General features: G+C 38.0%; 1 protein-coding gene and 1 long non-coding RNA gene across 7 annotated transcripts in view; both read left to right on the top strand.

The window, feature by feature from the left end:
• The window catches only part of NRG4 (neuregulin 4), a 209,158-nt gene that overhangs the window by 149,467 nt on the left and 37,186 nt on the right, over positions 1 to 22,505 (top strand). The gene's annotated exons all lie outside the window — the stretch shown is intronic.
• On the top strand, positions 1,741 to 3,115 carry LOC123385846. Its single transcript, XR_006598990.1, has 2 exons — positions 1,741 to 1,920; positions 2,586 to 3,115. It is a non-coding gene; the product is annotated as an uncharacterized LOC123385846 (long non-coding RNA).

Here is a 22,505-nt window from a genome sequence, read left to right as displayed (position 1 = left end):
TTGGAGACTAAGGTTTCCTAAGAGTTAAAATTCTGCCAAGTGTACTTAAGACTGATGAAAATAAGGAAAGCAACCCTGTATGTAGGAAAGTGGGAGATATGTAAGAAAGATATAAGGAATGGAAATACATTTTTTGTTGAGGGCAAAAGAAAGTAATTTTGCCCTAAATGAGGCTGGTGGTTTGGAGAGAAATGGCTTTGGGACAAAGTTTGAAGGCAAAGGAAAGTTGTAGAAGGTTCATGAAGGGAAGCCTTTGGAAAGGAATTTTATGTGTGCTCAGGATGGACTAAGGTTGAGATGAATGGAATTTTTTTTTTTTATTTATTTATTTTTGGGACAGAGAGAGACAGAGCATGAACGGGGGAGGGGCAGAGAGAGAGGGAGACACAGAATCGGAAACAGGCTCCAGGCTCTGAGCCATCAGCCCAGAGCCTGACGCGGGGCTCGAACTCCCGGACCGCGAGATCGTGACCTGGCTGAAGTCGGATGCTTAACCGACTGCGCCACCCAGGCGCCCCGATGAGTGGAATTTTAAAAGTACATTGGTATAAGGTTGAAATTCTGCTTTTCTCTCTATTCAAAAGACAGTTTTCTTGGACTGTTGATCTACTCTTGATAAGACGATGTAAACAAAGGTATTTTTCTCTTTTTGCCTGCCAGGGAAACCAAAGCTTTAGGTTTCATCTTTATCAGGTCTTTGATTGCTAGTTAAAACTTCTCAATGTTAAAGGAGCTAGGTTTTGCTAACAACAATATAATGCTATACATTCACCTTTAAGATCTCTTATTGCCACCTTGGTTGAATAAATAAGGTTTTAAGATTTGTAATGATCTGTAATCCTATTTAGGATGTGCTTTATTACTTCCTAAGGTTTTAACAAACTTCCCAGGATTTAAATGGTAAATGAAGTCTTTGACCAATTAGGCCCTTTTATTTGGGATGCTAAGTTGCTTGGAAAAGCACTGTCATAAAATGGTAAGCCTTAGGTTGTATTGCGTGGGTAAATGCTGTAACTGCCCAAATATATATGCAATTCCTAAAGTTTTAATGTTTTGGGATAAGGTCATCACTTAATATTCTGATTACCTGAAGTGTTATGTGTCACAGAAATAACCGAATTTCTTTGTTAATTGCATCATAACGAACTCTCATCAGATCTTTAACAATGTCCATTTCTGAGATTTTGTCATTTATAATTGTTCTTATTCTCTCACAAAACGTGTTTCTTCTTCAAGGAGATTTATAAAAAGGACTTTTAGGACAAATACAGGTATTTGACATCTTTAAGGTTAATACTAAAATGGGTAAGAATTTCCAGAGCTAAAAAGCTGCATTCAAACTGAACAAGAATTAGGAACATGGGACTAAATGAACTGAGGAAGATTACAGTTTTGTGACTCTTGTTGGAAATATTGCTGGCTCTCTAATGTTTGCTCTTCCAGATTAAGGAGACTTTCTCTTAAGATATGTCATAACATGTCATAAAGAAGTGTCATAAAGTATTCATTTGTAAACTGAAGCATTTATCTTTTCTCTCAACCTAAACCCTCTGAAATTCAAAAACTCTCAGTGAGTATTCTTTCTTTCATGGCAATTACAATTGTTTGCATAAATTCAATAAGAATCTGTTCATCTTGTAACAGGTCACCATTGGAAATACTGGTTATTTTACCAAGGCTTTGACTGGAATGTCATATTTGAGAGTGACATGCATAGATTCAGATATGACCAGACAGCTTTAAGGAACTTGGGGTGACTTTATGAAACATGGAGCCATAAAGGAAATGTTGGCCTGATACCTTGCTTACAGAGCTCCCAGCAGCCTCACCAGGTGAATAAAGAAGGTCACTTCCTGGCAGGTGCAAGAACCTAAGGATACCTTGGGGACCTGGTGAAGAGGAATTCGCCCAATTCTACAGGTATTGCAGGCCTGTCCGATGGCAAGTATTTGGCTTGGCTTCTGGCCTGGAGAAGCTACTAAAAAGTTCAACCTGGAAATTCCTTATAAAAGTTTCCAGCAAAGCAAACTTTAAAGATCCTCATGATCAATCGCTATTCTTGCTGAGCTTATGTAAATAATTAGGCCAGGTTTGTTAAGACTGGGTTTGTTCTACAAATGCATTGGTCTCAATTTGGCTATCTCTGGAAATGGGGGTTTTTAGAGAGAAAAACTATGTTTCAACAATGCACTGTTATGGATGTTAAATTCTAGTTACGATTGTCTTTAAATGTTTGCTGTTTGCCTAAGCTAGACAACTTGAGGTAAACGTCAGAAAAATTGTCCACAATATTTCATGTATAGACAGTCTTCTGTGCTTGTTATTCTGTGAGGATAGTAATAAAACCCCATGGGCACAAGATTATTTAAACAATTGGAAGACGGGATGGATCTCTAAATATTCAAACCATATCCTCCCTAAACCAGATCTGACAATTACTAGAAACCCACCCAATATAAACCCAGGAGATCTGGTTTATTCCAAGAATGGGGCCACCCCTTTTGAAGACTTGGAGGTGGACTTTACAGATATACAACCAAGCAAAGGATTCAGGTACTTCCTTGTAATAATCTGCACATATTCAGGATGGGTCAAAGCCTTCCCAACAAGGATGGAATGAAGTCATGAGGTGGCCAAAGCTCTTCTACAGGAAATCGTGCCTTGATTTGGTCTGCTCCTAACCATACCCAGTGACAACGGACCTGCATTTGTAGCGGACATTATGCAAAGCCTGACCAGGTCCCTCAACATTACCTGGAAACTGCAACATTCATCTTAGCCCTCTGAAGGTACCAACCCCTAGAGCTAAAGGGTGATGCCTACTGAAACAGATTTTTTTTGTTAAAAAAGGCATCAAAGGGGGGAATGTTGGGAAAATAAGTAAAGTTCTGCACCATAAGATGGCCGATGGGACTAACATAAGCTCTAGTTCTTAGCTTAGAGACTCCTCTTCCAGGTTCTTCCTGCTCTGTTTGCCATGCGTGTACAAGCCACCATGAATGCAGAAGAGATAACGCTATAAATTATCTTTCCTACTTGCGTTCGGGGCTCAGATCTCTGGAGAAGGATCTTCTCTGAGCCCACTGGTGTAAAATAAAACGCCGATGCACCAACATCTCTGAGTGCCGCTTGGTTTTTCCGCCAGCGATCCAGCCTGGTTCTGTAACAATATGGATATTGTTTTGTTTCATCGAATCACTAAGTTCTCTAATTCTCCCTTTATGATGTAATAATTTCCTTTCACTCTTTTTTTTTTCAGCTTAAATATTTTCCATAATTTTGTCTTCTGTATCACTGATTCTCTCTCTGCTTTTTCAATCCTTGTTGTGACTATATCCAGTTGGTTTTGCATCTCAGTTATAGCAATTTTTATTTTGTCCTGACTAGTTTTCAGGTCTTTGATCTCTGCAGCAAGAGTTTTTTCTGGTGTCTTCTAGGCTTTTTTTCAGGCCTAAATAGTAGTCTTATGACTTTTTCTAAATTATTGTTCAGATATATTGCTAATATCCATTTTGAGCAAGTCTCTGGCTGTCATTTCTTCTTTTTGGGAGAATTTTTTGTGGGGAGAATCCTCCATCTTGTCATTTTGGCTAAATTTCTGTTTTTTGTGTGTTTTAAAAGCCCGTTATATTTCCTGTACCTGGAAGTACTGCTATATTAAAAAAGGGTCATACACTATCCAAGGCCTGGCCCTTCAGGAAGTGTTTCTGGTGTATGCTGTGTGCACTCTGCTATTGTATTTTGGCTCCTCTTTCCCACGGTCAGTCCTCTGCAGAGCTCCTCCCTGCTTGTAGTGGGGGAGTGTTGGGACCTTTAACTAGGTGTGCTTTGATTTGTTTGTTCAAGTAAGCCTGGAGAAAGGGGGAAAATGAAAACCTGGTCCCAAAGAGAAAAGGAAAAGGAACAAATAATATGAAACAGAGAATCAAAAAACTGTAAGTCTATTCCAAAGAAAAAGAAAGGAAAAAAAAAGAAGAAAAGAAAAAAGAAACAGAAAAGAATAAAAAAAGCCTGATCCAAAAAGAGAGAGAGAAAGAATATGAAATGAAAAAAACAAAAAAACAAAAAAAAAACCAAGAATGTATGAGCCTGATTCCAAAAGATAAAAGAGAAAAAACTGCAGGTGTCATTTTGGAGCACTTGATTTTCAGTGTACTTGGTGCATGGGGATGCTCTCTGTGCTGGTATTGTGGAGGAGAGGTTCACTGCATTGGCTCAGAGTCAGTCAGTCTTGCCCCAGTAAATAAGCAGTTGCCCAGCACGTGGTGGAGTTGGGGGTAGGTGGGAGACGAGTTTGGTATAAATGCCCTCCTCCACTTGGGGGCCTCTGTGTTGCTCTCTGATGCCCCACCATGTTGGTGTTGGAGTGAAATTGGTGCCACCCCAGTCTCTTGTCCCTGGACTGGGATCGCATACCCCTGCTGTTCTGGCAGCCCTCACAGAATAGCAAGGGCAGTCAGTTTACCCTGCATCACAATTCTCCTACATTTTTTCTTTGGTCAGAAGCTGGGACTCAAAACCTGAAGTCTTAGAGGACCACACAACATGCAGGTCTGCTCCCCTCCTCTGGAGTACAGCCTTTCCAGGCTGTGTCTGAGGCTCTCTGTCCCTGAAAAATAGTCCTGTGCCTGCAGGGTATGCAGAATCTATGGTGTAGCACTGCTAAAAGCAGCAAAGGTTATATTCCCTCTGGGTGCTCTTCTGTCCCCTGCTAATGAAAGGCCTTTGGCTGGCCCCTACAGGGTCTTTCATCCTTGGGGAGACGATATACCCTCTTCCAAAAGTATTCCAGGAAGGGGAATGTTCTCTCACAGTGGACCCTGGAGACCATCTCCTACACCTTAGTATGCACTCTGGGGCAACCCCCCTCCTCCCCAGGAGCATGTGCCACAGCTCCATTCTGGGAAAGTCTTGAACTTCGAAAACCTCAGAGTTTGAGCTCCAAATGCTGTTTCAAAAAAAATAAAATAAAATAAAACCTGCAACACTCAGCCCTAAGTACTTCTTGCTCCCCAGTCCATGGTCCAGAGAGGTTTTCCTCTTGTGCGAACCCGAGGCTGCCTTCTCTCAACCCTTTACTTTCTCTCCTTTTTGTCTCTCCATGGAAAGGGTTCCCTCCCCTCCACAGCACCTCTGTTTTTCTCTCTCCTAATTTACTTCCATGCACCTTTTACATGCCAAGCTGTAGATGGCTTTCCTGGGTGTTCAAGTGATCTGACCTCGATACAGCTGTATTGGAAAAGCCCAGGGTCCCCCTGATGAGGTTTTAGTGGGGTCCGCAGCTGACAGCCAAGAAATAGTTCTTTAAGACGTTTTTGGTGCAAAAAGTGATTTTATTGAAGTACCAGGACAGGACCCATGGGCAGAAAGAGCTGCCCTGGGACTATGAGGAGAGACTGGTTTTATACTCTGGGGTTGGGGGAAGTAAAGTCCAGGGGAAGTTTCCAGTGAGGTTTCCATATGCTGAAGAAGACTCCCACTCCCAGGATACTGGAGGTCTAGCTATTGTCAAGCTAAGGTAGTTTTCCCTCTAGCAAAGCATTAGCATTAGGACTGTAGGGAGGTCCTGGGGAAACCTTTTACTCTGCCTGCCTCAAGTATTTGTCAATGGGCTGCAGGTTATAAGGAAATTTAGTTCTGTCTGCCATTTCCTTCTGCCTTTGTTTCCCACATCACTGTGGAGGGGTGATGTTGGGACTCCAGGAACCAGAGTCTATAAGTTTCTGAAGATTAGGCTATTGATAAGATTGCCTTTTTCTTGTAATTTACTAAGATACTTGTAAATAAATGGAGACTCAAGTCTTTCAGAACTATGATCTCTATCAGTTAGCCATTTGTTTTTCCCCTTTTCTTTGTTCTTGGGCAGCCGGGAGTGCCTGAGGAATATCACAAATATCCCACCTGTGGGTGGGGAGGGGGTGTTTGCGACAGCCTGTCAGCTTGCCTTATGCTCCCATCTCACCCCTCCCCCTGCCATTGTTATGCCCAGAATTCGTGATCCCCAAAGACCCCCAAAGACCGCCAGGGAGCCAAGTCCGACTTAAAGCAAAAGAGCCTTTATTTGAGCTAGCTCGAGCTCAATCCCCTACCTGCACTGACGCAGCGGTGAGATACCGGGGAGAGAGAGCGAGTTTCAAAAGGACAAAGGTTTTATTGGGGCCTAGGGGCAGTTGGTGAGGTAATGGCTGTGGCCTCAGCCGATTGGCTGGGGAAGGGTCGGAGTCCTGTTAGGCAGGTGAGCGGGAGGTTACTCAAGGGGAGGAGGCGTGGTCAAGGTGAAGGGCACAGAACAAGATGGAGTCGGCCGGCGTAGGCCCGCCCTTTCACCATCTTGATTCCTGGCCCAGTGTAACCTTTTAAACCAAATTTGAATTTCAGCTACTTTGAAGTTCATTTATTTTTATTGAATATAATTGCCATATAATGCTGTATTAGTTTCAGGTATACAACATAGTGATTTAACAATTCTATACATTATGCAGTGGTCATCATGAAAAGTGTAATTATCTTCTGTCACCATACAAAGTTATTACAGTATTATTGACCATGTTCCCTATTCATTCCTATGACATATTAACTTTATAACTGGAAGTTCGTACCTCTTAATTCTCTTTACATATTTTACCTATCCTCCCTATCTCCCTCCCCTTTGGCAACACACCAGTTTGTTCTCTGTATTTATGACTGTTTGTTTTGTTTTTTTAGGTTCCACATTATAAGTGAAATCATATGGTTTTTGCCTTTGTCTGATTTATTTTACTTAGCATAATATCCTCTAGGTCCATCCATGTTGTTGTTGAATGGCAAGATTTCATTATTCTTTATGACTAAGTTATATTCCATTGTATATATCTACCACATCTTACTTACCATTCCTCTATCTTTGGACACTTGGGCTGCTTCCATATCTTGGCTATTGTAAATAATGCTGCAATAAACATAGATGTGCATATATCTTTCTGAATTATTGTTTTTGTTTTCTTTGGGTAATTCCCAGTAGTGGAGTTACTAGATTATATGGTATTTCTATTTTTAATTTTTTGAGGAACCTCCATACTGTTTTTCACAGTGGCTTCACCAGTTTACATTCCAACCAACAGACCCCCACATCTTTGCCAATATTTGTTATTTCTTATCTTTTTTTTAAATTTCTTTTTAATACTAGCTGTTTTGACAGGTATGAGATGATATCTCATTGTGGTTTTGATTTACATTCCCTGATGATTAGTGATTTTTGGGAATCTTTTCACATGTCTGTTGACCACCTGTATGTCTTTGGAAAAAATGTCTATTAAGGTTCTCTGCCCATTTTCTAATTAGATTATTTGTTTGGTGTTGAGCTGTATGAATTTTTTTTTTATATTTTAGGTATTTATATCATTTGCACATATCTTCTTCCCATTCAATGTGTTGCCTTTTTGTTTTGTTGATGATTTTATTCTCTGTGCAAAAGTTTTTAATTTGATGTAGTCCCAATAGCTTGTGTTTGTTTTTTTTCCCCTTGCCTGAGGAGTGATATCTAGAAAATTGTTGTGGGACCCAAGGAATTTAACAAAAATCCCCTACCCCTGGACAAGCAGAGCAAGACTAACTCCATTTTGTGCTACACCCACCATCTCATGTATAACCCCCACATGACCTACTTATTGCTTAAGACACTCCCCCACCCTAGTCAAGCCGCTGAGCACACCCTTACTGGAAACCGGCTCATTTAGGAATTCGGAACCCCTAACTGCCAAAGAATGTAAACCCTGCCTTTTGTCTGCCAAACTTGTGCGCCAATTCTGACCAGAGTGATAGGCTAGTTCAAACAGTTACTATAGGGTAAATTGTAATTCAATTGGCCACCTGCATGTGGACTGACATGACTATGCAACTTTCTGTGTGTGTTACAATCTCATTGGCCACTGGCCCCTATAAAACTGCTACGCCTCTTAACCTAGGGGTCCAAGTCCCTGCTCTGCTGTGTCGGGTATACTTGGGCCCAAGCTTGAGCTTGCAAATAAACCCTCGTGCGTTTGCATCGGTATCGGCTCCTTGGTGGTCTCTCCGATTCAAAATTGGGGGCATTACATTGTTACGAAGGCTGATGTGTACGAGATTACTGCCTGTGTTTTCTTTTAGGATTTTTATGGTTTCAGGTCTTGAATTTTAATCCATTTTGAGTTTATTTTTGTGTCTGGTATAGGAAAATGGTTCAGTTTAATTCTTTGCATGGAGTGGTCCAGTTTTCCCAGCACCATTTGTTGGAGAGACTGTCTTTTTACCACTGTATGTTTTAGCTATTTGGATCTTGATAAATGGTATTTCCAAAATGGCACAAAAATAAAATTATCTGTTTATATTTTTACCTTCTAAACTTTCATATTCAAAGGAACTTCATTAAAACAGTTAATCATATTTCCCACATAATAAATTATTTGAAAATATAAAAGTAAGCTATGGCGTGCCTGGGTGGCTCAATCGGTTAAGTGTACAACTTCGGCTCAGGTCATAATCTAGTGGATTCGTGAGTTCTAGCCCTGCATCAGGTTCTGTGCTGACAACTCGGAGCCTGGAGCCTACTTTGGATTCTGTGTCTCCTTCTCTCTCTGCCCCTCCCCCACTTGTGCTCTGTCTCTCTCTCTCTCTCTCTCTTAAAAATAAATAAACATTTAAAAAAAATGTTTAAAGTAAGCTATATTGTGGGTATGTATATTTGTATTTTATAGGCATAGAGAGAGTAGGCCCAACTCCAGAAAAAAAAAAATGGGGGTCAGATCCATTCAATTTGGAGATAAAAGAATAATATAAAGAGTTTTGCTGATACAAGCACAGATTAATGCTATTAGTGCCTGAATATAGCTATGCTGAGCTGTCCTGCTAGTATTCAGGTGTCAACATTTCTTTAATGGACTTACATTGTAGTTATAAGAATTTATTGTAGTTTATGGCCTGGAATAAAAGCATGCTATTGTTTTTGAACTTCAACTGTGAATATTAACACAATAGGAAGAAAATATAGCATGTTTGAGATTTCCATGAACATTGTTCAGGTTTTCTTCACTTAAGAAATTTACATGGGACGGGGCGCCTGGGTGGCGCAGTCGGTTAAGCGTCTGACTTCAGCCAGGTCACGATCTCGCCGGTCCGTGAGTTCGAGCCCCGCGTCGGGCTCTGGGCTGATGGCTCAGAGCCTGGAGCCTGTTTCCGATTCTGTGTCTCCCTCTCTCTCTGCCCCTCCCCCGTTCATGCTCTGTCTCTCTCTGTCCCAAAAATAAATAAACGTTGAAAAAAAAATTAAAAAAAAAAAAGAAATTTACATGGGACTATCTAAAACTTTTTAAAGAAATGCAGAAAACTGAGTAATCATTTTACATCTTTGAATATTTGTATGTAACTAGTATTATTTTAAATTTAATCAAATTCTCTCCCTGTATGTTTTTCCAGTTTTGCAAATAAATTTCAGAAATCCACAGTCCAGACTTCTGTTTGGTGGATCTGATGTGCATTATCCCTTTTTTCATTTATTTATTCTTTTCCTTCTCTGACTTTCTCTATTACACCATTCAAAAAATTACAACAACCAGCATTTATTGTATGCCAAATGCTTTGAAATACATTATCACATTAGATTGCCCCAAGATGCCTTTTGGGTAGCTGTGAAGCTTTACATTTGAATAACTTATTTCAGGCCACTATCCCTTTCTACTGTCACATGCCTTCTTACCTTTGTGTACCCAAGATTTCTCTCAAAAGCATAAATTCTAATTTCTGTTCAGAATGAAAGTGGTTGTTATCAGGGGACCAACTGTGAAGTAGAATTTTATCTTTTTGGCTATTTCAGTCATGACTCTTTTTTTTTTAATGTTTATTTTTGAGAGGGAGGGAGCAGGGGAGGAGCAGAGGGAGAAGGAGACAGAATCTGAAGCAGGCTTCAGGCTCTGAGCTGTCAGCACAGAGCCCAACACAGGGCTTGAACTCACAAACCGTTAGTTAGATCATGACCTGAGCTACATTTGGTTGCTTAACCAACTAAGCCACCCAAGCACTCAATTCTGTCATGACTTTTTCCCCTATACTATGCATTCGCTGTTCTCTGTTCTCAAAATTTTTTTCCAAAAACTCTTCATTCACATGGAGGTTTAAATAACAGTGTAGCTTAATTTATGACTTTTCCCAGAGATATTGCCATTTTCATTGTTTTCTGCAGAAAGAGAATTAGAAGGTGAGGCTGACTCTCATGGCTCCAACTGTCTAGCTATTAGGAATCCTTTACTCATGAAAACTGCCACAAAGTTTGTTAGGCTTAATCCAAATGGATTTCATTAATATATCATTTAGCTCTTTGTAAGATAAAATGAATTACAACTGCTTGTTGCCTAACATTCTATTTCAAGTTATTACTAAATTTCTTTTCAATGTTTATTATTTATTTTTGAGAGAGAAAGAGAGAGAGACAGAGGGAAAGCAGGGGAGGGGCAGAAAGAGAGGGAGACACAGAATGTGAATCAGGCTCCAGGGCTTGAACTCATGAAGGGCTTGAACTCATGAACCACGATATCATGACCTGAGCAGAAGTCAGACACTTTACTAACTGAGCCACCCAAGAGCCCCTCTTCTAAATTATTTTTGGTTTTTGAAAAATTCTATTGCAGCATACAACTGGCAGCATACAAATGGAAGAATCACAATGGAATATTGTGATTCTGAAGGACATTGCATTTTTATCTAATTTTATATTTTTAGTTGTTAAAGATAGGATGTTAGAAAAAAATGCAAAAGTATGATTCTTTTCCAGTAAAAGTTTGATCCAGGATCATTTATTTTATCATGACTTTCATCTCCTAGTGTGTTCCTGAAAACATGTTTGAAAAGTCATTGTCTGAAAGTTAAAGATAAAATGGTATAAGGGACCCTAGAGGCCTATAATATGTTATAAAATTCCCAAATATGATAGTGTAGTTGCTACCTTGGCAATCCAAATGGAAGGACTAGAATCTTCCCAGGCTCTGGAGCCTAGGGTCAGCCTTCCTGATGGTATAACATATATATAATATATACTATATGTAGTATAGTATATATTTTACATATATAATATGCAATATGTTACATATATAATATATAATTAATAGATAATATATAGATAATAGATGACAATATATAATATAGATAACAGATAATAGTATAGATAATATATGTAATATATAATACATATATTAGTACCTATTAATATAATACAATAGATATATCTATAATAGATAATAGCTATAATATTTTATATATATTATATATATTTTAGAAAAGGTAAAGTCATGATCTCATATAAATATAAATTAACATATCAAAGATATCATTTAACTCATTAATTATTGAGGAGACCAGTAGGATGTTACAAACAGTTCAAAGCAATAGATAAATATATAATGGGTAATTATTATTATATTGCTGAAAGGAATTTACAAATACATGCAAAACTGATCAGTGTCTAAAGGAAATAATTATATTCCACCAGGCAAAATTCATTTGAACTTTTTTTCAAGTTTATTTATTTATTTTGAGAGAGAGAGCAAGAGAAGGGCAGAGAGAGAGGGAGAGAGAATCCCAGGCAGGCTGTGCTGTCAGTGCAAAGTCCAGTGAGGGGCTCAAACCCACGAACTGTGAGATCATGACCTGAGCCAAAATCGAGTCAGAGGATCAACCAATTAAGCCACTCTGGTGCCCCTGAATTTCTTTTTAAGTTTACTTATTTACTTTGAGAAAGAGAGAGAGAAAATGGGAGAGAGAGAGAGAAAAAAACATGACTGGGGGAGGGGCAGAGATAAAGAGGAAGAGAATCCCAAGCAGGTTCATTGCTGTCAGCACAGAGCCTGATTCGGTGCTTGAACACATGAAACTGTGAGATCATCACCTGAGCTGAAACCAAGAGTTGAACGCTTAACTGACTGAGCCACCCAGGCACCCCTCATTTGAATTTCTATGGCAAAGGATCATTTGTGTTAGTATAAGTTTTCTATATTTTACAGAGTTGTAGAATAGCTGGAATGAGAGCTGCAGACCCTTATAGAATTGGATAACCTGAAAGAATATATTGGACAGGACACCCAATAATAATTTTTTGTCCATTTCAAAGTATTTCATAATTTTTCATGACAGCCAGAGCCTGGAGCCTGCTTCAGATTCTGTGTCCATCTCTCACTGCCCCTCCCCTGCTTGCTCGCTCTCTCTCTCAAAAAAGATAAATAAAAATAAATGTTAAAAAAAATTTAAAAAAAGATGTGATGGTGCAGCTTGTATAAGTGCAACAAGGGTGTTAAACATATAGGTCACCTTGATTTGCTTTTGCACATTTGTGCCATTCCGTATTGAACATCCATGAAGGTTATAAAATTCTCTCTGAAAGCTTTCATAAAGAATCTTGGAATGGACTTTTATTTATTTTTAATTTATTTAAAAAAATTTTTTTAATGTTTATTTATTTTTGAGAGAGACAGAGACAAAATGTGAGTGGGTTAGGGGCAGAGAGAGAGGGAGACACAGAAGCAGAAGCAGGCTCCAGGCTCTGAGCGGTCAGCACAGAGCCCGATGCGGGGCTTGAACTCACGAGCTGTGAGATCATGACCTGAGCCGAAGTCGGACGCTCAACAGACTGAGCCACCCAGGCACTCCAGGAATGGACTTTTATAAGCCTCTATTATTCACTATCCTGAGGCTAAGAAACCAAGCCTAAGAAACTAACTCTTCCAGACTTTGCCTGTAGTATCTATAAATATGGATGAGTTCTTCTTTTCTTAAAGTCCTCCAAATTTGTCAGTGGTCTTGGTGTTTCGATAAGTGACTTCCTCACTACCTGTAATGCTTGACCTGTAAACCAGGTACCAGGCCAGTATTCCCAGGTGGTCTTTGTAGATTTTGGATCTATAGGTAAGGTAAACCTTAGTTCTGTAAAAATGACTTATCTTACCTAATTCAATGAGAATCATTCTCAAATATGATAGTTCAGGTAAGGCCTTGGTTGCCTAAATGATTTAACCAGTTTTATCCTAATAATAAGAGAATGGATTCTTATTGGGCATTTGAAAGTAATAATAACAATACTGCCATTAAGAGTAAGATGAGGGCACTCAGTCCGTTAAGCATCTGACTTCTGCTCAGGTCATGACCTCATGGTACATGAGTTTGAGCCCTGCATTGAGCTCTCTGCTGTCAGCATGGAACCAGCTTTGGATCCTCTGTTCCCCTTTCTCTCTACCCCTCCCCCTCTCCTTCTCTCTCTCTCTCTCTCCCCCTCTGTCTCTTTCTCTCTCTCTCTGTCTCTCTGTCTGTCTCAAAAATAAACATTAAAACAAGTAAGATGACTCAGTTTCTGAATTTGTGGGTCAAGGGGATGCTCAATGAGTATCAGACATTTCAAAATATTTTAATTTAACAAAAGTACTATTTACTAAATTGTTGTGGGATATTCATAGCTTAAGAAAGAGGTCAGAAAAGTACATCATTACAATATTAATAATATTCTAAACGAATAACTACTCAATTTTCCCTCATCAGTTTATTCACTATGTTCCTCAGCATGTTGAGTTAGCAGTCTGCTCTCACAAAGCTGTGAGAGTCTGAATTATAAAGACTCTTGGAAATCCTGATTCAATCCTCTCAGAAGATTGTACTTAAGAATTTTTTTTTGAAGTATCAAAAATTTGCAGTAAATTGTACATTTCTTGTCCATGAGGCTCTGGGGCTGTCCTTTTTGGTTTAGGACACAAACTCTGCATCACAAAACATAAACTATGTAGATGACAGATGATTGTGGGTAATTTATTTCTGTGACCCATAATATCAGAATGGATAAAGGTAAAATTCTCTATTGGAATCTGTAAGAATTCTCGTTAAGAGTTTTGATCTGTATTTGCCCTGAGATTAAAAACATATTATGGGCAGAAAAGGCATTGACAAATCTCCAGGAAATTCTGGAGATTTTTGTTCAGTGTGTTAGTATTATAATTATTTCAATGATCTCTATTTTTATGTGGTAAAAGATAAAAATAGTGTGATTTTCTAGGGTCTTCTGGGAAATCCCAATGATAGTTTTAGGTGTCAAAGATAAACTGAAAGTTTTACTTTTTCTATATTTAGGATCTAGTTCTGGGAAGGCAGAGGACATTTGGGCAGTGGATTAATACAGTTTCAAAGGTGCCTGAGAAACCAGACTTGGTTGCCTTTCTAGTTGAAAGAGACAAAATAAAATTTACTTTGCAAATTTTGTCCTTCATTATGCTTTTTTATATTCTAGAACGAACTGACCCTTTAGTTCTCCCTGATTCTTTCTCATGGGTTTTGCTAGTTCAAACCATTTTTATAATAACATGAAGATGTTATGTATAGCACACTGTATTATTCTTGTCTCCAATGAATCATAAGGAAGTATTTAAAAATTTTTATTTCAATTTCCAATATAGTAAATACCAATAATCCTAACCAATGTAAACGGAAATTCTGGAGTCCTCAGTTAAGTCTGAAAGTCCTTTGGTTTGGAGACCAAAAAACCTCAAGACTGCAAACTGCTACTTTCAGACAAAACTACTCTTATTCCTTGAAAAACAAAAGTATACACAGACTTGTATTTCTCTGTCACAGTTGTTCCTAGTACAGTCTTATTACTCATATCAATTATAGGTTTCAACCAAGTAACTAACTTCTACTTCATAGACAAAACTGAGGGATGGGTAGTTTAGAGCTGTCTAGCATATACAAGCCATTTAGTAGATATGCAAATGTCATGACTACACATCAACTTTTTACTGTCACACACATCCCTTTTTTAAAATCTCCCTCATTGATATTTATTACATTAATAATATTTCTAGAAAAAGCAAATAAGATCAGTAACTGAATTTACATTAAGTTTCATTTTGATCCATTAGCCAATTTGGAAAAAAGCCATATTGATCAAAGGGATTAAAAGTAAAATGTTTTCTTTGGTACATACAGTATTTTTTAACATGGTGGCCCGATAAACTTTTTTTTAAGTTTATTTATTTTGAGAGAGAGAGAGAGAGTGAGTGGGCTCGAACGCATGGGGGAGGGTCAGAGAGAGGGGTAGAGAAAGAATCCCAAGCAGGCTCAGGACTGCCACTGCAGAGCCCCACGCAGGGTTCACACCCTTGAACTGAGAGATCATGACCCAAGCCGAAGTCAAGAGTTTGATGCTTAACCGACTGAGCCACCCAGGCACCCCGCAAAGCTATAACCTTAAGCAAAAGTAACTTAAAGATTAAGGGTCTTACGATATTAATTCAATTAATCAGTCTAAGACTTTAAGTTACCTTGGAAATGACCTACTATAAAACATAAATACTACAAAACATAATTATGATTGAAGTAAAATATTTGTCAGATCAATTATTCAATGAAATTGAACACAGTTTTATATTTTTCCTAGGTTTTAATAATATGTAGGAATAGTATGAGCTTATTTAATCAGTAAGCCTGTATAAGTTTAGGGAAAACACACCCTAGGAGAATTAAATGTATGCTTGTGTTATACTTAACACTGATGAAGAAAAAGAGGTGTTTTTTTAAGCCAAACTATTAGGTTAGCTTTATTTACTACAAATCTACTCCTACTAATGTGAACTTGGATTCTTCAAATATTTCTTAGGGTCACTGAAAATAATTTTATATAAGTTTAGCATTTTAAAACCATTAGAAGTTCAGCTTCCTATTCTGGGAACTTTATGAATACTGAATTTTATATAAAAGCTTATTTTTCTCTTTAAGTCAATCTGAGCAGAACTTTAAGAGACTCTGTAGTATAATTTTTTAAATACCTTCTGGAGATAGGAAGACATTTCATATAGAATGAGAGGTAAAGGCTTTTTATTTTTTTATTTTTTATTTATTTTTATTTTTTCAATATATGAAGTTTATTGTCATATTGGTTTCCATACAACACCCAGTGCTCATCCCAAAAGGTGCCCTCCTCAATACCCTTCACCCACTCTCCCCTCCCTCCCACCCCCCATCAACCCTCAGTGTGTTCTCAGGTTTTAAGAGTCTCTTATGCTTTGGCTCTCTTCCACTCTAACCTCATTTTTTTTTTCCTTCCCCTCCCCCATGGGTTTCTGTTAAGTTTCTCAGGATCCACATAAGAGTGAAACCATATGGTATCTGTCTTTCTCTGTATGGCTTATTTCACTTAGCATCACACTCTCCAGTTCCATCCATGTTGCTATAAAGGGCCATATTTCATTCTTTCTCACTGCCACGTAGTACTCCATTGTGTATATAAACCACAATTTCTTTATCCATTCATCTGTTGATGGACATTTAGGCTCTTTCCATAATTTGGCTATTGTTGAAAGTGCTGCTATAAACATTGGGGTACAAGTGCCCCTATGCATCAGTACTCCTGTATGCCTTGGGTAAATTCCTAGCAGTGCTACTGCTGGGTCATAGGGTAGGTCTATTTTTAATTTTTTGAGGAAGCTCCACACTGTTTTCCAGAGTGGCTGCACCAATTTGCATTCCCACCAACAGTGCAAGAGAGCTCCCATTTATTTCTCCACATCTTCTCCAGCATCTATAATCTCCTGATTTGTTCATTTTGGCCACTCTGACTGGCGTGAGGTGATATCTGAGTGTGGTTTTGATTTGTATTTCCCTGATGAGGAGCGACGTTGAGCATCTTTTCATGTGTCTGTTGGCCATCTGGATGTCTTCTTTAGAGAAGTGTCTATTCATGTTTTCTGCCCATTTCTTCACTGGATTATTTGTTTTTCGGGTGTGGAGTTTGGTGAGCTCTTTATAGATTTTGGATACTAGCCCTTTGTCCGATAAGTCATTTGCAAATATCTTTTCCCATTCCGTTGGTTGCCTTTTAGTTTTGTTGATTGTTTCCTTTGCTGTACAGAAGCTTTTTATCTTCATAAGGTCCCAGTAGTTCATTTTTGCTTTTAATTCCCTTGCCTGGTAAAGGCTTGTTAAAGTCATAGACACGAAGAGAACTTATAGATCTTTAGATCTATAACTTTGGCACAGGTAAGAGTAAACAGAAACATGAAATTTTACTCATAAATATCAAAAAAGTATTCTCCTTCCCAGTGCATATAAAAGTTTTAATTGATTTGAACTTAAAAATGGAAAAATAAAATTTTAATAAAAGTCTAACAAGACAGATTCTCTGTCATCTTTAATAGAGAATAGATGTCTGTCATCTGTTTACAGAGATCATCAGATTATCAAACTCCAAAACCAAATTACTTATCAGTATTCTTACTAATGGGAAATAACTTATCAGTAGTAAGTGAACCACCACCACAACCATAAAATTAGTAAATAGGGGGAAAAACTAAAGACACAGAAGCAGCAAATTTTAAGATCTATTCCTGCTTGGAGTTCACGTCTGGGAGCCAGGAAAAGACATGTCTGGGCTTTAGGTGCCCAGGGGGTGTATTTCTCTGGCAACTTTGTTTATCTAGCTCTGTCACATGACTCTGTCTCAGTGAAGGACCTTCAAAACTGGTTAAAAAATATATACATACATTTTTTTTTAATGTTTATTTTGAGAGAGAGGGAGAGCACACACCGGGGAGGGACAGAGAGACGGGGAGAGAGAGAATCCCAGATTAGGCTCTGCGCTGTCAGCTCAGAGATGGCTGCAGGAGATGTGGCGCTCAATCTCAGACCCCACCAACTGTGAGATCATGACTTGAGCTGTAATCAAGAGTTCGACGGTTAGCCAACTGAGCCACCCAGGTGCCCTGAAATAAATTTTTATGAAAGGAAAAATGATTTTCATACAAATATAAAATGAATGTGTATCAAAGATATACTTAGTTCATTAATCAATGAAGGAACCAGTGAAATGTTACAACTGACTGAAGGGAGAATTCAAACAACACACACATTTAGGTGTTGAAGTGAATTTACAAATAGATACAGATTAATATCCACAGGACAATCTATTTTGTTATATTGGACAAACTTAATTTGCATTAGTATAAGTTTTAAAGAGTTTACAAAGTTGTAAAGTAACTCAAATACAGTGAAAAGCACACCCTGGAGAGTCAGACAACCCAAGGAGGTACATTAAGACTGGGTACCTAGTAGTCTTTTTTTCTTGTCGTTTTCAGAATCTTTCACTAGAGAACAGTTCAGGCAGCAGCCCTTTCCAGCTCTTGTTTTCTTGGCCAATTAGCCATAAGGTTAGCCAGCCCCTAATCTTTCAACCACCCATCTAGAACTTTCTAGGTTCTTGGAGCAAGGTTAGGGAAAATGGGTTTGTCTGCACCTGTCTTTCTTCACTAGCTGGATGAGGACTTTCCTTGCTGCCTCACTTTCCTTCATGCATCTTGTAATCACCTCAGAGCCAACCATTGCACAGTGTGGAGGTGGAGCTCTGAGACAGAAGGTTTAAATTGGCCAAGGGATATCTGTTGGAATAATTACCCCGAGTGACTTAAGTAAGCTCTGATTCCCTGAGCCTGATCACCGGGATTTTCCCAGAGGGGAATTCCAAGAAGTATCTGACTACACAGTCACAAGCTCAGACCCGGGAAGGTCTCTGCTGCCTTGGCTGATGCCAAGTTCTGTCCCCTATTCGCAACAGTAGCATTCCCACTGTTAGGTGGAATCACCATTTGTCAGGTGATAAAAGGCTGAATTCTATTTGAGAGGCAGTTTAAGGAGTACAAACGTGTAATGTATGAAAGGATACTTATTCAAAAGTAAAATAATTGAGACTGAGGATCACTTAGAATTGGAAAATGTAAGAAACCGACATTTATTGTGTTTCTTTATTTGGCATGTTGCCTCATTTAATTATGTATATTGTTTGTGTCTATCAGTAGTTTTTTTTTTTTAATTTTTTTTTCAACGTTTATTTATTTTTGGGACAGAGAGAGACAGAGCATGAACAGGGGAGGGGCAGAGAGAGAGGGAGACACAGAATCAGAAACAGGCTCCAGGCTCTGAGCCATCAGCCCAGAGCCTGACGCGGGGCTCGAACTCACAGACGGCGAGATCGTGACCTGGCTGAAGTCGGACGCTTAACCGACTGCGCCACCCAGGCGCCCCATGTCTATCAGTAGTTTTGCTGGGCCTCTCTATATGTTTTACTAAACTCAGTTACCAGAAGAAATCTGGATTTTATGAGTTGTTTTATTAGCCACAGAAAGTTTTAAAGTTTTCTGAAGGCCATTTGGTTAAAATAGGCTGAGTCTTGGCACTCTTTATAGATAAGACTTCTGTTTTTTTCATCTCTAAATTTAGTAGAGGGTTATAGTACAAAGAAAAAAGTTCAAATGCTACTGTGATATTAATCACAACAAAGTCCTCTTTAATTTGACTTTTGGCACTGTACCATATACTTTATTAAACGTCAGGATTTAAACTGATCTTTAGAACACCATTACAAAAGGGAAATAGCCACCTTTGAAGCTTATTTGCAAATGCATAAAACAGTTGCTCTGTTTAGTTATGCATTTTGTTAGCACTTTTCACAGTAATAATCTTATTTCTGTAGTCTTCATTAGAATACTCAACAGAAACAATTGATACATCTATCTTGATTTTACCATGCTTAGAACAAAACTTATAAGAGAATAAATCTTGAAACCTCACATTTTTCCAGATCAGACACTATGCTTATCAAACATGGTGGAATATGGTTATGAAACAGTGGAAGCATTCCTTCTCTCTTAGGTCTCCTTATCTTCTGAGTTTGTCTTAGTGATTTGTGTCATTTGTCCAAGAGTAGAAATGATTCTTCAGAGCTAACTTGGGTTAGCTTATTGCTGTTCTAGGAAGCACAGTGCCAATTAAAGACAATATATATCTTTAAAGCTCCTTCATTTTCTTATTTGTTGCATAATGAAATTGTATCAGATTTTGCATTTGCTTATGAATTTCCCTTACCCTTTTAGTGTCTTTATTATCCACCATTTCCATTAGAAGACAACTGAAAAATATTCCCATTTCTCATCAGTAAGATTTCATTTTCAGTGTAGGAATACAATGCAAAGTGACAATTGTGACTTTTGCCTAGCTCTAATACTTAACTTCTTTTGTCAGGAAGTGAACTGATGCTTGCTTTTCTTTGTCTTATTCCAAGTTGGGGCATGAGATTTTCCCTGCATTAGAAGGTTGTTGAGACCTGAAGCCTGGGAAGGTAAGATGCCAGCATGAATATTGTCCACTTAGAACTGTGGTTGAACTGAGTGTCCGGTGATTTACGAGCATAAGTCATTCCAGCTGTTCCCAGTTTATAAGCTCACCATTTGTTCACATGTTTCCTTCATTCATTGTGCCTTAGCTTGTTTTAGTAAATAAAATACTTCAATATTTCAGTGATTTGTTTAAGCTAAAAAAGTAGAACTTTTCACAATAAAACTATAACAATGCCCTACAAAATGACAAATGTGAATTCTTCTTTATGCAATGTTTTATCCATTTATATTCAGATTTAATTGGTAGTCCATTTCAGCATATGAATTATCTGGTTAATAGTCAATCTTGAAAGAGTCTAATAGATTTTGCTTTTAACTAAGGTTAGATTATACTTACACATATGAAGTGTAGTAATTATTTGTTTTTTGTGGTGCTAGTAATCATATAAATATAACATTAAACAAAATTTTTGCAGGATTGAATATTAATTAGCTAAGTATCTGTAGTGTTAAGAATCTAGTAAATACTTAATGAAGTTACCTTTATGTCACTAGTTAATAAAAGAGGAAAAGGTCATGAATTAGTCTTCCCTAATTGAGTTCTTGCTTCCAAAATTCCAGTAGGAGTTTCATAGGATGTTGGCGTGTTTGTGTATTATTTTATGTCCTGGACTACTAAAGGGGTTCAAGCTCATGTTGTCAGTTCATATTTCTTGAGCACTCTAATAGTTTTATTTTGTTTTGTTTTAACTGTTTTTCATGGATTTCAGGTTGAACTTTTATTATGCTACAGAGTATTGGTCAATGTAATTCAATTTTGGCGTGTGCCAATATTGTACTTTTGCTTTCCAGAATAGATTATTCCAAGTAAAGTGATATTGACATTGAGTCTCCACTTGGTTAGTGAGCTATTCTATAATACAAACTTGTTTCTGAGAAATATTTACTACTACTACTAATAATAAACAGTAGCATTTATTGGTTGTCATGCTCTTAACCTTTTCTGGCTATAATTTTTCTTAGGCATTATATTCCCTATAGTCCAATATGAGATGTAAACATGGTCTTTATAAAGTCACTAATTTCAGTTCCATTTGTATAGTGTGTTTCTTTTTCTTTTTTTTTTTTAATTAAAAAAAATTTTTTTTCAACGTTTATTTATTTTTGGGACAGAGAGAGACAGAGCATGAATGGGGGAGGGGCAGAGAGAGAGGGAGACACAGAATCGGAAACAGGCTCTAGGCTCTGAGCCATCAGCCCAGAGCCTGACGTGGGGCTCGAACTCCCGGACCGCGAGATCGTGACCTGGCTGAAGTCGGACGCTTAACCAACTGCGCCACCCAGGCGCCCCTGTATAGTGTGTTTCAACATTCAAAGCACTTTTAGACATTGTTTGATTCTGACAATAGCCCTATGAAATAGCTAAAGCAGGTGTTGTTATTTTGATTTTACGGAGTCTTAAGAGAGTTTACTTGTACAAGGTCACACAGCCAACAAGCACAAGTGTGGGTTCAAGAGATTAGTTTTTTCTAGCTCATAGTTGAATACTCTTTCTTGAAGCTAAATGCACTATATTTGTTTACATGATTAAAAACTTGGTTCTTTTATTATGGTAAAGGTCTCTAATGTGTAACAACTTACTTTAAGTGCTGTATAATCTAATGAATTTATTTCATGTGCAATGTACCATACATAGCCTCTGGTTTTAGGGAAAGATTATTGGCGGTATTCAGCCAGAAAACCAAATCATGACTGGATTTGGGGCTTGGGAGTTATATCTATTCCAGGTTTCATCTTTCAGTTCCAGGAGAATGTACATGATCTCCCTCACTAGGTAGACACTAGATGTCACAACTGTTTGCTACTTGGCGGTCTGTGCAGAAATGAGGTCCAGAAATAATTTAGCAATATAGTTGCATAAAGACTGAAGGCTACTTAGTTCTGTGTACTCAGTTCTGTGTAAAATGCTGGTGCAATACCTTACCTTTCTGTCTTGCTTCAACTAGTACTACCAGTTGTCTGGCTAGATCTTAATTCATCCTCTTTACCCATAAAATAATTGGTTAACTGCCTGAAATTTCACTTTTATGTTGTAACTGAGGTTGTAACATTTTCATAAATGAGCTTGAGCTTTAAAAGTGGAATCCAGATGTGCCTTGCTGGTTCAGTTGGCTCAGTTGGTAGAGCATGCAGCTCTTGATCTTGGGATCAGGAGTTTGATCTCTATGTTGGGTGCAGAGATTACTTAAAAAACTAAAAAATCTTAAAAAGAAAATCATAATCCATATACACACTCATTGGTAAGCTGTGTTTACTTTTTTGTATGATAAATATCTAAAAATTTAAAATTAATTTTTAGGT

The sequence above is a fragment of the Felis catus genome, chromosome B3 (assembly GCF_018350175.1).
Source record: "Felis catus isolate Fca126 chromosome B3, F.catus_Fca126_mat1.0, whole genome shotgun sequence".
NCBI lineage: Eukaryota > Metazoa > Chordata > Mammalia > Carnivora > Felidae > Felis > Felis catus.
Note: the sequence above shows the minus strand (reverse complement) of the source record. Positions and strands in the feature narration are given on the sequence as shown.